The sequence below is a fragment of the Narcine bancroftii genome, chromosome 10, assembly GCF_036971445.1.
Source record: "Narcine bancroftii isolate sNarBan1 chromosome 10, sNarBan1.hap1, whole genome shotgun sequence".
NCBI classification, from domain to species: domain Eukaryota; kingdom Metazoa; phylum Chordata; class Chondrichthyes; order Torpediniformes; family Narcinidae; genus Narcine; species Narcine bancroftii.
The window spans coordinates 72,554,118-72,568,968 of NC_091478.1; the positions used below are offsets into that span (position 1 = coordinate 72,554,118).

The 14,851-nt window shown below is 38.2% G+C and overlaps 1 long non-coding RNA gene across 2 annotated transcripts in view; it reads right to left on the minus strand.

Annotated features, from left to right (window-relative positions):
- Window positions 1-14,429, minus strand: part of LOC138744731 (uncharacterized) — a 231,957-nt gene extending 217,528 nt beyond the window's left edge. The window contains exon 1 of one of the 2 annotated variants that reach the window (XR_011345736.1): window positions 14,391-14,429. This is a non-coding gene — a long non-coding RNA (uncharacterized lncRNA). Of the gene's footprint in view, window positions 1-9,393; window positions 9,466-14,390 lie in introns of those variants that run through there. The other variant, XR_011345737.1, reaches the window with a different exon arrangement.
- Window positions 14,430-14,851: the final 422 nt, after the last annotated feature.

Here is a 14,851-nt window from a genome sequence, read left to right on the forward strand (position 1 = left end):
AGGGAGAAAAGTTTAGAGGAGACACCAGGTGTATTTATTTATACATGGAGTAGTGGGGGCCTGGAATATATTGCTGGGGGTGGTGGTGGAGGCTGATACAATCGGGACATTTAAAAGGACTTTTAGACAGGCAAATGGATATAAGAAAAATAGAAAATTATAGGTGTGAGATAGGGAAGTTTTAGTTTGTTGAGTAGGTTTATGCAGATTGGCACATTGTGGGCCATACTATAAAAAAAAAATAGAAAATTTAGCATAGCAACATTCGTGGCGATTGCTTGCATTAACTGAGCAAGTAAGAGAATCTACTTTTCAAACCCACCTTAATTTGTGAGTTTTATTTTTGATCACTACAGAAAATATATGTTCTGTCTCCAATCGCTATTTGGTTTGTGGAATTCAATTTACAGTATTTTCAGCACTCATTTACATCTATCTTCATTTTGCAATGAAACTGCCTTGACAAACAAAAAAAAACCCAATAATTAATGAGTGTATATCCCCAACTTCTTCCCTGTGACAGCACAGGAATAGCAAGAAGGTGTGGGAAGTGTTTGCAGTTGGATTAGAACCTCCATTGAAACTTGTAGCTTACTAACAATGACAGGGGGTTTAATAACCATTCCCACATCCCCTGTTGTTTTTTTCTAGATATGCCTTACTTTCATGACATGCTTTTTATCTTATTAAAATGCTGCTGAGGTTGTCCTTTGGGCAGGGGGTTGAAACACTCTGCCTTCTGGTGGGATTGTCTACCATTGCCAAATGTTTTCAGCTCTTGCTGTGTTCCCATGAATATTTCTTATTTCACATTAGAGGGAAGGCGGTTTTACCCCACAGCATTCACCAAACTCACATCAATGAGAGCAGGAAAAGGAATTAGGTCTTCTCAACACCAAAGCAGCAGAAAAAGTTGAGATGGACAGAGGATGGTGAAGAGATTTAATCAAGAACCACTGTTACACAGTTAGTTGAAAGAGACACATTAAAAAACACATACGTTTAATTAGCCTATAACCTCAAAACAAAATTGAAAGTTTTGAAGCAACTTTATTTATACTCTGACATTCTTCCATTTATCAGTCCATTTTATTTGAGTGGGACTGTCTCTTTAAGAGACCAGATTTAGTAAAAGCCTGCAGGTTTTGCAAAGTGACTGTGAACTACCAGCAGGCTTCAAAGATAGTATGTTCCAAAAGGTTGATACATTTACAGTGAAGGGAAGCTGCCCTGGAGAAGCCAGGGCAGTGTCTATGTGACCAGCTTCCTAAAAAGACAATACATATTTTGTGTAAGGGACCATTTTAAGGTGGCAGCACAGAGAAACATCTCCTCGACCTCCTTTGTGAAATTGAGAAACCTACTTGACCTCATTGTGTGGTTATCAACAGACAGTCAGAGTTCCTCCTGTTAATACAGAGGGATGAGAAACCACCTCGACTGACCCCTGAAAAGGGTTTTAAAGTTGCAGAAGAAATACCTGACTGACCTGTAATAGGGGTTCTAATTGCTGAAGGTGGCTCTCATCTAAAAGAACACTTCTCTGAAGAACCAAAGCAAGAATTTTCACGAGTTAAAACCTTGTCACCCCCTTTCGCCCACTTCATGAACTGCTCCTTCCATTTAAGTATGTCACCGTTTAAGGCCTGTGTGTCTCCATCATTTAAAGCTGGCACGTCTCCCCATTTTAAAGTCTGCGCATCTCACCATTCATCTGAGGCCTGCGTGCCTCAACCATCTAAAGCTTGTGTGTCGCATCAACCTCAAGTCCAATCATCTCCAAATTTCTGAACTTTGAACTGCTTTCCCAGAATCAAGCCTTGGGGTATAGTGGCTTGGGGTGTTCCCCACACACCAACATATTCATGCACAGTTAGAGTTTAAGTTAGAAAATTGTATATAAATCTAGTTACATTTAGATAAGTTAGTTAAATTAGATTAGGCTTTATATAATCGTTGATTAATAATTTAAAATATCATTTTAAATATTACACCATCCAGTCTAATCTTTATCACTGCTGTCGGGTACGTAACAACTCATTTAGTTATTTCAGATCCGATCTTTGTGGCCTGCTCATTGTCTATGATCTGGTTACATAACATGAAATGAACATGGTAATAATCTGTATTAAAGATGGAATATGAAATGTTGTTCCTCTAGTTTCCAAAGTTGGGCCGTACTTTGGCAGTGGATGCGGCCCAGGACAGACAAGTAGGTGTTGGGAATGGGAAGGGAGATGAAATTGCATGCAGTCAGGAGCTCAGGATGGCCATAGTGGACAGAGCGTAGATGCTCTGTGACATGGATCCCAAGCCTGTTTCTGGTCTCACTAATGTGGAGGAGGCCTCTTCGGGAGCACCAAATGCAGTTGGCATCATCAGAGGAGGTACATGTGGATTTTTGCCTCTTGTAGAAGGACTCTTTCAATTCCTAGAAGAGGAGGTGTAAGAACAAGTGTTGACCTTTCTACAGTTGCAGGGGAAAGCTCTCAACTCCCTTCCCCTCCAAACAGAACATGAATTAGGGCTCCTCTTGTCCTCACCTTTCACCCCACAGGTCTCCACACTCAGCGTATAATCTTCTGCCAGCTGAGCTGGACCACTCCACCAGTCACAGTTGCACCTCCCACTCCTTTCCGCCTTTAAATTTAAACTTTAAATTCAGGCATCCAGCACGGTAACAGGCCTTTTCAGCCCACAAGTCCGTGCCTCGCAATATACATCCCATTAACCTACACCCCCAATATGTTTTGAATGGTGGGAGGAAACCGGAGACCCTGGGGAAAACCCGTTCAGACATGGGGAGAACATACAAAATCCTTAAAGACAGTGCAAGATTTGAACCCCGGTTCGGATCGCTGGCAGTGTAAAGGCGTTAGGCTAACTGCTATGCCAACCATGCCACCCTTCTATAGGAATCACTCCCTCTGTGATTCCCTTGTCCGCTCCTCTCTCCCCACCCACCTCTCTTGGAACTTTCCCCTCAAACGCAGGAAATCCAACATTTCCTTTTGCAGATACTCTCTCCTCTTCTCGCTCCCTTTGTCTGGCAGCTGCCAAATTCTGCCCCTGCCCTTTATGCTTTGCCCCTCCCAAATGGGCACCTCTCCTGCTCCTCTAACCCTGCCCTCTTTTCATTGGCTTCCAACTCTCTCTCTGCATTTCTAGTCTTCACCAAAGGCTCCGGGCCCAAAGCAACAACCATTCTTTTTCTCCCACTCATGCTGCTCAATCTGCTGATGGTCTCCAGCAGATCGTGTTTCATTTTAGCTTTATATTATGTGACATGATCAAATATTTAAACATCATTTCCTTTATTTTTAAAAAACTTTTCCAAATCCTTTATAAAACAAAAGACCACATCTTCTATAGGGTGATTCTGCATTGCATTTCCACAAGCCAAACTAACACTCCAGTTTAATATTTATAGTGAAACAAAATTGGTAATACATTTAAATTAAATGCTGTATTTCATGCTCCAAATGGAGATTGGGCTTGCTTTATTTTTTTTTTTTAAAAATCATTCTTTACCAATGTTTCAGTCCCGATAAATTATTTCAAGGTTATATTTCTATTTTTAAGAACAATATGTAAAGAATTACCAAATCCCTCTTAAACACAAACTGCAGTAAACGTTTCATTATCATTATATCAATAATCTTTGGTAAGTATGTGATTAATTCGAGTTTTCTTTACGTCAATGGGTGTGCATGTGAACTTAATAAGAAAAAGATTAAAATGATCATGAGAACTGTGAACTTTTCTGATAATGTACGCAATTACACCCTTCAGTTAAATACACATTTTGTATAACCTGCCAAACATTTATGATTGAAGATCAGTTGATATTGACATTTATATTTGCTCAGCTCTTGAAAATCGACTTTTCTTTGCAGATACAAAAGATCCCCCAATTGTCACTTCTACCTGACGACAAATAAGAGTCTGCAATTCTAACAGACAAATAAAACAAAAATAAATTGTTTTCCGAGGCTTTGAATGCCAAGTTTGCGTTTGCCTATGCAATTTGTTTATTTTTTGTGTGAATTATTTTTGAGAAAGCTGCCAAAGGGTTAAAAAGTAAATTATTTTTCTGTAACAATGATGTGATCAAATTCACACAGCAATAAAGATGACCCATTTTTTTTATCTAAACGTAAGACAGGAGAATTGTATAAACCAAAGAAATGTCATGAATAATTCTTTGTGATTTCTTTTATATTGGCATTCAGTGTTTTACAGTGAACGCAGAAGTAACAGGGAAGAGAGAAGCTGAAGTGCAGGACATCACTTGCCTTGTTTTTCATTATTCACAATGGGATTCTGCTTTTTTCACTGACAATGTGTGCAGTATAAATATTTTTATGCAAAATTTAGATACACAACTGAACAAGTGCAAGCAAAATAACCACTGATTAGCAGTACACCTCCGAAACAGATCTATTTATCTTGCTACTCGCTAATTACAGTAGTGATTGTTTGCAAAATGGTGACTAGTTAAGGTTAAAATAATGAAACAAAGCTTGAGTTATATTGGCTCTACTGTATCCAAGAGTATAGATTTCTTATACTGAGTCTATCAAATGACTTTATTATTTCCAGAGATTTGGGTCTGAAGAAATGGAAGACACAGTCGAGACCTATTATTTTTGCATCTTTCCACTCCACTCTTTTCCTTATCTGTAACTACTGTATGGAAAGTAGATCTCTAATATTTTTCAATTACTAATTACTAATGCAATTCAATAAATTAGAGTGTTCCAGTAATTCAAAATGATTTATGCCCTATTTCTACAAATGTTTAAATGAGATTTGAAATTCCAATGCCATTTCACAAATTAGGTGATTAAAAGAGAGAGAAATATGGTGTAATATTGATCTCAATGCTATTTTATTCTGCAATAACCATTACACTATATTGTAAAATTCACATGGCCTAATGCCGTGAGTGTGATTTATATTATTTTTCTATTTGCTTTAACAATAAGTGTTTTGTACATGTATTGATTTAACTTTTACAAATTAGGCTTTTTTGAAGACTTGTTTCCCCTTTTCAAGTCAACCAATATTTACATTTTAAAAATAAAGCACAGAGCTTTCTGCAAAGCTGCTGGTTTATCAGATCTCTAGTTTTATATCTGCACTTACTCCAAGATTCAAAAGTATATTCTGCCAATTCATTTACATCAAAAGGAAATGAAAGATCTTATTTGCAACACAACCACGTTCCCCCTTGATCAAAATGTTTCTTTTAATTGGTGTAAGAATATTTAAACGCAATATCTGGTTGGCTGTATGCATGTATATCAGATTTAATTCAAGGTGAAGGTTGGCCCAGCAATTTCATCCCTTTAAAACTCTATCTGGTCACAGCCAGAGAAATGTGATTAAAATAGCTCACACTTATAAAAGTAACTTAATCAGTTCACTGTTGCCATTTTTCTTCTGTCACAATCCCTTACTTATCTAACCTATATTACATATCCTTGATTCAATTCTTCATCACTCTGCCTTTCTCCCCCCTCTGAGTGCCTTCATGGAATAAATCAGTCATTGTATAATTCAGTCAGAGCATGCAGCACAGGGCTGACTTCAATGGTATATGGAGAGAGCAATAGTTCTCATAAAGTGCTAGGTTGCCATAGGTCAGTCTGCACTTGCCAATCATTCCTACTGTATCCAAAATAACCAATTTCCATCACATCCCTCTTCACGACACAGGCAGTTCCACAAGAACATGTGCACTAAAGGAGAAGCAATGAAAAGATGGAAGAACAGATTGGTGAAGGCTGAGTTCTACCTTACAAGGCTTTGAGTATGTGTGTGTGTGTGGGGAGGGGGGGAGGAGTTTGCTGATGAGCCAATCTGAAATAAAAGAACTCCCTCAAAAAAAAAATCAGGCTTCAGCTGATTTCTGGAGGCAAAATGCTTAATGACGCATAATTCCCATTTTGCACCATTCAACCTTCATGGCTTGTCCAGTATGCAAATATCCCAACAGATTGGCACCAAATTAGCATCCATTGTAAATTGGGAGGTGTTCTCTTGCGTCGGGCACCCCACAAAATTTGAAGAGCGGCCTTGCGGAGAAGAATCTTACTTTTTTTACACCAGTGGTGACCAGCAAGACGCAAAAAAAATGACCAATTCACAGCTACTTCATCACCATAAACAAATCAGCTTTTCTTTGAAAAGCTCTAAGGACACAGAGGCACTTTTAGAAAGAGAGCTGACCACTTGCTTCCATGTTCTGACTGTACTGCCACATAGACTCTCCCTGAGATGATCCTGGCTTCAGGCTCTCACTGTGTGGCCCATTAACAGCCACTATTTTCAGCTTTAGTTGATGTTGCCAAGGCTAACTGTACTTAAACTTTGTGTCTGATCAAGTTATGTGTATTGGATCTGAAAACAGTTAGTCAATTGTTTTCTGGTCCCTAAGCGGTGATTTGTGGTAATGTTTACATCAATACTAACAAAAGGCTTGCTGGGGTATCAAGAGCATCTATAAGATGAAGGACAGGGCTGCCTATCATCAGCCCTGTGTGCAATACATGGACGATTTAAAGCCCAAGATTGTGAGTACATGTAAATGAATGACTTCTGGAGATCTAACGGTTGACAGTAAAAATCCAAATTTTTGTGCTCAGTTAATAGAATGCAAGGCAGCTGTGGTCATGGGCGTGCATTCGGACACAAGATAAATGTTTGACAAGCAAAGCAGCACATCCCATCATATTTTCAGATGCAGTTAACATGATGCACCAGCTGTGTTTTTTAACCTCACCATTAAATAATGCAAGAACTTTATTAAAATATCAAACGTTGCAAAAATATTTATCTGTTCATATATGGCTTCTTAAAATTGAATTGGGGCTGAGGTGGGGGGGGTGAAGGGGGGGGGGGGGAAGTAATGCCGATCCAAACATTTAACAGAACATCATGAATTACAGTTTAAGTTGATGCCTAAAACAATACTGACTGGATATGTTTACTACAAATTGCAAAATTCTATGTGCCTGTAAAATTTTGCAAAAGAAAGAAAAAAAATATCAGGCTTATTAATAAATATTATTTTTTTCCAAACAAAAGATATGGAATCACTTCATTTACCAAATTCAAGATTGTTGGCAAAAAATTTTTAAAATAAAATCACAACCCTCAGAATTTATTTATCATATATTCTGCGTGCATCAGAGAGCCTCTGACCCCTGCTAAAACAAAATCTGAACCATTACAGGCCATTTCCTTATCCACCCTTTGTTAATCTGCTGGCTTTGACATTCTAATATGTGTAATGAGGGTGTAAGCCTTAAAAGCTTATTTTAATTTTAACCGATAATGCACAGAAACTGCCTCTTCTATTAACATAAGCAAAGAAATCAGAGATTGATATGTAAAATGCAGAATGTGTCTTGCGCGCATGTATTTATTACACAAACTGACACTCACTATCCATTGATGGTTGCATTTCCATTCAGAGGCCAAAGACAACATGGGAAATGTTGTAGCTGTTCAACTGTATAGAGAAAATTGGCAATCAAAAAAAATTGCAAAGATGCAGAAATCTCATGGCGTTATGGTGCCTGCATAACATATTCATAATAACAGCAGTGAGAAATGACTGAAATACACCAGTCTATCACTGCTCCTGGGTGCTCTTAGATGCGGATATGTTTTACATGCTTCATCTTATTATAGTTGCCTGCCACATGAATATATACAGAAGTAGGTATATCACAAAAAGATTTGGTCATGTAAGGTTTGCTTTAATGTATAGCGTTTCATATGCCTCGCATTTTCTTTTTTTTTTTCCCCTAAATCGGGTTTTGAGTGATACTTAATGTTTTTTTCAAATAAAACCAAAATGAGATAACCTAGTTATAAACACTATAGCTGACTAATTTCTGCATTTTAAAGAAGGAGGAAAATATTCCATCACTAATCCTGTTTAAAAGCTGTATTTTTTGGTGAGATTGAAAGAAACCACCTGCCATTAAAATTGTTTGATAATCAGAATTAATGAAAATGTAGAAAAAAAATACACAAAACCAGAAGGGTAAAAGTAGATTATTATTAGTAATCCCCATTTCTTGATTTTCACACCACCACTCATAATTTGGTGTGTTAAATGCTTTAACATTTTTTCATGAGCTCTTTACACAATTAAGTGTGTTTCTGGCATTCCTTTTAAAAATAAGTGAATATTTTTATTTTTCATCAACAATTATGACATGCTTGGTGAAATAGTGGTGTGTTTTGTATAGAACAGCAACATATTTGAAATAGAAAGCAATATCTGGTAAATCGAACATTACTCCTTTTGGTTTAGCTTCACCAAAAAAAATGATTCAAACATACTGAAATCATGGGTATGAAATTCAGCTCTTATCTTGTTCTGTACTGCCTGCTGACACCCTACAAGTCAACATAACACCAAGTATGATTAACAGTCAGCAGTTGCATGCAGAAAACATCCCTCCCTGCCCTCTCTGAGCCTGTGTCTGTCTCTTCGCCCAATTGTCTGCGCTACTCTTCCCCACCCCCTTCCCAATTCCAGCCACCACAGCTTTTAAGATGAGATAACACAAGGTCTGGGCCAAATGAAGATAAAGCAGTGCACTTGACCCACCTGGCTAGCAACACCATCAGACTCTGCAGCCAATTGTATCAGCAATGAGAATCCACAAATGTTCATTTGACTGAACGACATGCTTATGAATCCATAGAGCTGATGGAAACCTATCAAAATCCTTAAGAGCACTGTGTATATGCGTGATTGGGGTGGTGTGTGTGTGTGTGTGTGTGTGTGTGTGTGTGTGGGGGGGGGGGTGTCAGAATTTTACTGCATATATTAAATAAAACGGGTTTATTCCTCTTGGTCATGTGAAAGTCTGGTGATACAGATAATAACAGTCGCAAAACGCGAGACTTCCTCTTATTTGGACACTGGTGATGCACACAAGCAGTGGGAAGATTAAATTAAGTATTATATGTGCTGACCCTATTGCCATGGTTACAGGACAATGGATAATATTAATCAACCCAAGACTTTTCAAAAATCTGACACGCAAAACCTAACAGTGATGGCAAACACTTTACATTAAAATTACTTGAGGTTAAGGAACATATATACACAATGGCCCAATTAATTTATCCCTATTCAAAACTGATAATTAAAAAATAAATTGTGTTCCTCTTGTGAACTTAGATTATTTTCATGGTATTGCACAAGATACAATTTCCTTTTAGTTTCCTTCCATAAAATTACAAAACCACCACTAGCCTTGAAGTCGAAGAATATTTTACTGGCAATTTTAACAATAAAAACCAGGTAACGGTAAAAACATTCTGGGAAAAAAACAATACCCAAATGCATCACGCTGCCCATACCTTCGCATAGATTCACTCAAGTCGTACATCTAGTTTTGTGGTTGTACTTGTTAACTGGAGACATTTTTGCTTTTCTGAGTAAATAGGTCTAATAACTTGGATTGTTTGGATCACAGCAGGATTATATGGCTGCCGATCACGTCATAAGGTTTATCAATGAAAATACAATGTTAAACTTTGGCAAACAAAGCTGGTCCTTTAAACCATGGCTACAGATTTCTTGCAATAGACCAATTTTTTTTTTTTTAAAAATCACTAAAAGTACATAAAAAGTGAACAAAAACCCCTGTCTACATTCTGTCATACCTTGAAAGGCTCAAGACCAAAACGTACCTTTACCTTTGCTCCATAAAGTGCATTGATTGACCTGCTGATTTTTTCCAGCATTGTGTTTTTAACTATGAACTTATCAAATGCTGCTTCAGAATAAAGAGCTCCCTTTCTAACGTACCACTCGAAATTCCATAACTAAGTAAACCTATTTTGAAAATCATTACCTGTCAAAAAGCTAGTGCTTTGCGGTCATTTTTATGGTGGTAGATCTTAACTATTTGGCAGGGTAAGTATGCTTGGGAAGCACCATGAAGCAAGAAAACCTTAATGTTCCATAATTTTGCAACAGTCGAGGCAGCAAATAGGCAACAGGAAACTTTCACATTGTCACTAAATATTTATTGGGGTGTATTGCAAGAGAGGTTTAAGGATTTTTTTAAATCCACAATTACTTGGCATTAAAAGGTTAAGCAGGTAGACAGAAATGATCTTTTAACTGTGTATGGAAATAAATGAAAGTGTCTTAATACATTTATGGAGAAATACAAGAGAAGCCAATTCAAAAATAATCATATAGGTGAAACACAAAGATTTTAAGTGAAGAAGGAGGGCGGTAAAGGTAGGTTGTCCTTTTTTTTTTAATTAAGTCATGGAATGAAACGGTTCTGTGTATTGGTGCAGATATGCAGTTAGCGCATTGAGCGCAGGAGGGAGTGAAGAAGGTGATATCCTCCCTTTGGAAACGCAAAAGAGCAGGGATGGAAATTGCAGGGACTCACCAACTGATAACTGCTTTGATAAAACAAAGACAAGCTCAAAAAGGGAGAAAGAAGGGAAGGAATTGCTGAACAGTTGACAAGCTTTTTTTCTCCCTTCAGCCTATCCAAGAGTGCAAAAAAAAAATGATTTGGACTGCAGATATTTCACATGATGCTTGGAATATATTAACTGGGATGGTTCCAGAGATGAGAGATTGCAGATATGCAGGCAGTCTGAAGAAGCTGGAATCATTCTTACAGTGGGGAAGGCTAAGAGGAGATCTGATAATACTGAAAATCATGAACAGTTTAGAGAGAGTACAATTTGGAGAAACTGCTTGCAATGACTTAAGGGTCAGTGTTCAGAGAGCATAGATTTAAGGCCTTTAGCAGGGGAACCAGCAAAGGCACAAGGTAAAACTTCTTAAATGAATATCTAGTCAGGATTTGGAATGCATTCTTTGGTGGGTGGTTGGATATTGGATAGTTCAAAATAAAAATTAAGAAAGTTTTTTGCGGGAATTTGGAGAACGAGTTCGACAGGATTTGATTTTTTTTTTAAATCAGCCAGAGAGTCATCGAACCACATTTGAAGTTGGACGTTCTATGATTTTTCCCCTGCTGCGTTTAATTCGAAAAATTATAAAATGCATGCAATGTTTCGAAGCACATTCCATATATTTTCATATATTTTCTAATAATATCTGACTTGGAGTTTGCATTCACCATGCAGACAATACAAACCATAAAAGGGTACCTTTTGGTTGCCACTTTAATATTATTATCTTCATATGAATATACTTTTTCCAATGGAACTTTAGATGAAACCGAAATTACATTTTGCTAGTTGCAAGAACGATTGTGCCAATTGTTTAATTAAAATAGCAATCACAAAACAAATACCTGTAATTCAAGGTGACCTTAATGAGGCTGTTTTATTCCCCACAAAAATGTAAGAAATAATCAACTCGTCCCCATGCACTTTCTGCAATCAATTGACTTGTTCGGTTCTTCTCCAGTCAACTTTTTACAATACAGCATTTTCCACAGTAATTTTTAAACCACACATTTTAGAACATTGACTCATGTCTAACATGTAATGGGAATTAAATAAATCAAACATGTAATTAATGGTGGGAGGTGCTCATTCTGGGGGGCACATTGGCAATTACTTACCTGACACAGCCTATTATCTTGTAGCAGGTGATAGATAAAAAAACCAACCTCACAGGATTTCAAACACCAAATAGTAAATCTATACAACATTTATGGAGATGTTATAGATCCCAGTGTCTCTACAAATTATCATTTAACTGCTAAAAAGAGATGAATACAGATGTATTGAATTCCACACTGTGACAACTGTGTTTAATCTTCACAAAATAAAACATGGACAAATTTTCAAGCACTCAAAACTCGGCTCCTGAAACCATCCATAATATCTGCTCAATGTTAGTCTGTAGTACTGAAATCAACCAATATTTTCCACCAATAACAAGAATATTTCCAGCAATGGCTCTAACTTTGTAGGTATCGACCAATAATTCCACCCATTCATGCTGGGTAGTTGCCAGGAACTTCAGGGCTCCCACACAGAGGTGGAAATTTAAATCTCACTGGCCAAGATCTTCTGATAATCTGCATTTAGCTGCTTAACTCTGTGTGGGAGTCCAATGGTGGAAGTGGGGCTTTCTGACATTCTCCAGTTTTCAGACTGGGCAATCTACTCTTGGATCCTCTACCAGGTTACATCTGGTGGGGCTGCACGGAAGAAAAAAAAAAGGCTCAAGCTTTAATTATTTATTTTTCTGCTTTCTTTAAACGTGACCTTTTAAAACAAATGTTGAATTAATAATTTCACTTCCATAATTTTAAATGCTTTTTAACATTATTAACAGATAGTTTCAACTGACATTAAAGCAGAGGTACAGCTTTGCTGACAACGTTAACACTTCCAAAGATTTGGGAGCAGGGTCTACACTGCCTCCCCTCTGATGCACAAAGCACTGTCATTGCTCCAGGCCTCACTGCTGTGGTCCAGAGTCATCAGCAGGAACTTGAACAGATTAAGTTCAGCAGGGTGGGGGCAGGTGATGGTACTTAGATTTAATTTAGGCTTGTTTCAAAATTAGCTCATTGACAATGGCACCTTCACAGTAAAATTAAACAGATGTTTGCAGAGCGTGACAATGAAATTGAGAAAAATTAAGATTATTTAGCCGACATTGATTTATTAACTCAAGAAGCTTTTTTTTCATTGCTACCAGCAAAGGAAAACTCCAATGAAAGAAAATAAAGAACATATTCTAGCATTTAATAAAAAAAATTAAGCATTATTTTAAACCAGTAAAACAATGTTTCCAATTACTTCAAGTTTACTCAAGCAACAGATGGCAGCTAATGGCCAATTTTACCAATCAAATAAAATTTTATTCAATCAATAATTTATAAAACAGGAGTGAAGTTATGCCTGACAATATTATGGAGTGTCTTTGTGCAGACGCAAAGGGCTGCAGCTAACCATCCACTCCTAGTTATAAGTCTCATCCGTCCTAACTCAAGCAGCTTTGTTGGCTGATATATCCCACCAGCCAATATCTGTGATTAATGACATCAGCTCTCACCTCTCCTGTTACAGTGGCTGATATGTCCCACCAAGGGGAAAATAAAACATTCATTTAATTCTGCCCAATGAAATATACGCTTCTGATCAGGAGATTCATGGTAGACCACTTGTGTTGGTAGGCTCGAGCGTACTCGGCTGCCAGCCACTGTAGAAAGGATATACACACAGCTGAATGTCTATGATTCAGAAGGGAATAAAAGAGGAAAACCAATAGAAAATTGCAGATTGAAAAAGCAGATAAAATACATCATAAAGTGAATAAGGTACTTCCTAAACACGATTGCTTGTGAAATGAAACTATCAGTATCTAGATATTTAACTCACCCTGTTTGGAAGGCAGTTAGAGCAGAGAAGGAAACCGGAACACTCTTCACAGCTGATACCAGTGTAAAATTAAATTGCAGCCATCCAAAGCCAAGAGTCCTCAGATGATGTCATCAGGCTCAATCTACAATGTTAACCTCAGTCCTTAATGGTTTGTCAATGGTGGTCCCCTGACAAACTAAAAAGAGCCAGAGAATTCCCAGAGAGGGTTAAGATTAACAGTTTATTTTCTCAGCTTCCAGTTGAGACCAGGGGAGCAGATGTGCCTCTCAGAATATCACTGAGAAATTTTGGGTTTCTCTGGCTCAGGTCTTCCCCCACCCCCAGTCATCTCCCCAAATCATCTCCTCCTCCAATTATCTCCTCCTCCAATCATCTTCCCCCAGACATCTCCCCCAATCATCTCCTCCTCCAACCATCTTTTCCCCAATCATCTCCTCCTCTCCCAGTCATCTCCTTCCCACCCCCCCCCCCCCCCCATATCCTGCAACCACACAGCTGGGATTTCATTCAGGTCTGAGGTTAACTTTATAGATGAAGCCTGATGACATCACCAGAGGACTCCCTGCTTCGGGTTAGGAGATTTGCAATTTAATTTTGCAATTATATCAGGTCAGAATTTTGTTCAGGTCTCCCCCTCTGCTTGAATTGCCTTCCAAGCAGGGTGGGAAGAACCATTCTTCTGGATTGTTGGGGGGGGGGGGGGGGCTTCTGATGCCCCAATTTCCCTTCCAGCCATGTGGTCATTTCTGGGATTCAGCAGGAGACCAGGCATGAATGTTTACTGGAACAATGCCAGTGGAAAAACTAGTTGGTCCTCAAGGTATAAGCAAAAAACAGAAAGGAAACTGAATAAAGACTGGAGAGGAGAGAGAAGGGGGAAGAATAGGAGGGGGAGGAGTTCAGACCACAGTCAAAAGGTGTTAATTGGATATTGTTATGTCCTCAAGTACCATCGGAAGTCTTAATAAACACTCAGAAAAACTTGTAAGTTTACAGCACAAACTTCTACTTACATCAGTACTGGTCAGGCTGCTAGTCATGTATGAATACACTGTTGCACTGAGCATGCTCACCACTCAAGTGTGATGCAGCTCTTACAATCTTGCAGTGTTCATGCTCCAGCATAAAATAGTCCCAAGTTTCCACTGTATATAACAGATATGATAAGGGGAAAGGTGAGAATTGGTTTTGGCTTGTGAAAGGAAAGAAGAGAGAGAGAGTCTTCATTCAGATGCCTTCCTGTTGTTTGCTCAGACCTTGAAGAAGGGCTCAGGCCCAAAACATCAGTAATATATCTTTACATCCTATGGACCCTGCGAGACCTGCTGAGTTCCCACATTTCACTGAGTTTTTACTACATCACAGTATCTGCAGACCTTTATGTCTCACTCCTTACACTGATCCTAACCTGCATACATGAACTAAACCCACCCTATCTCCATGCCCTGTTGTAGCCAGAACACTGATTAAAGAA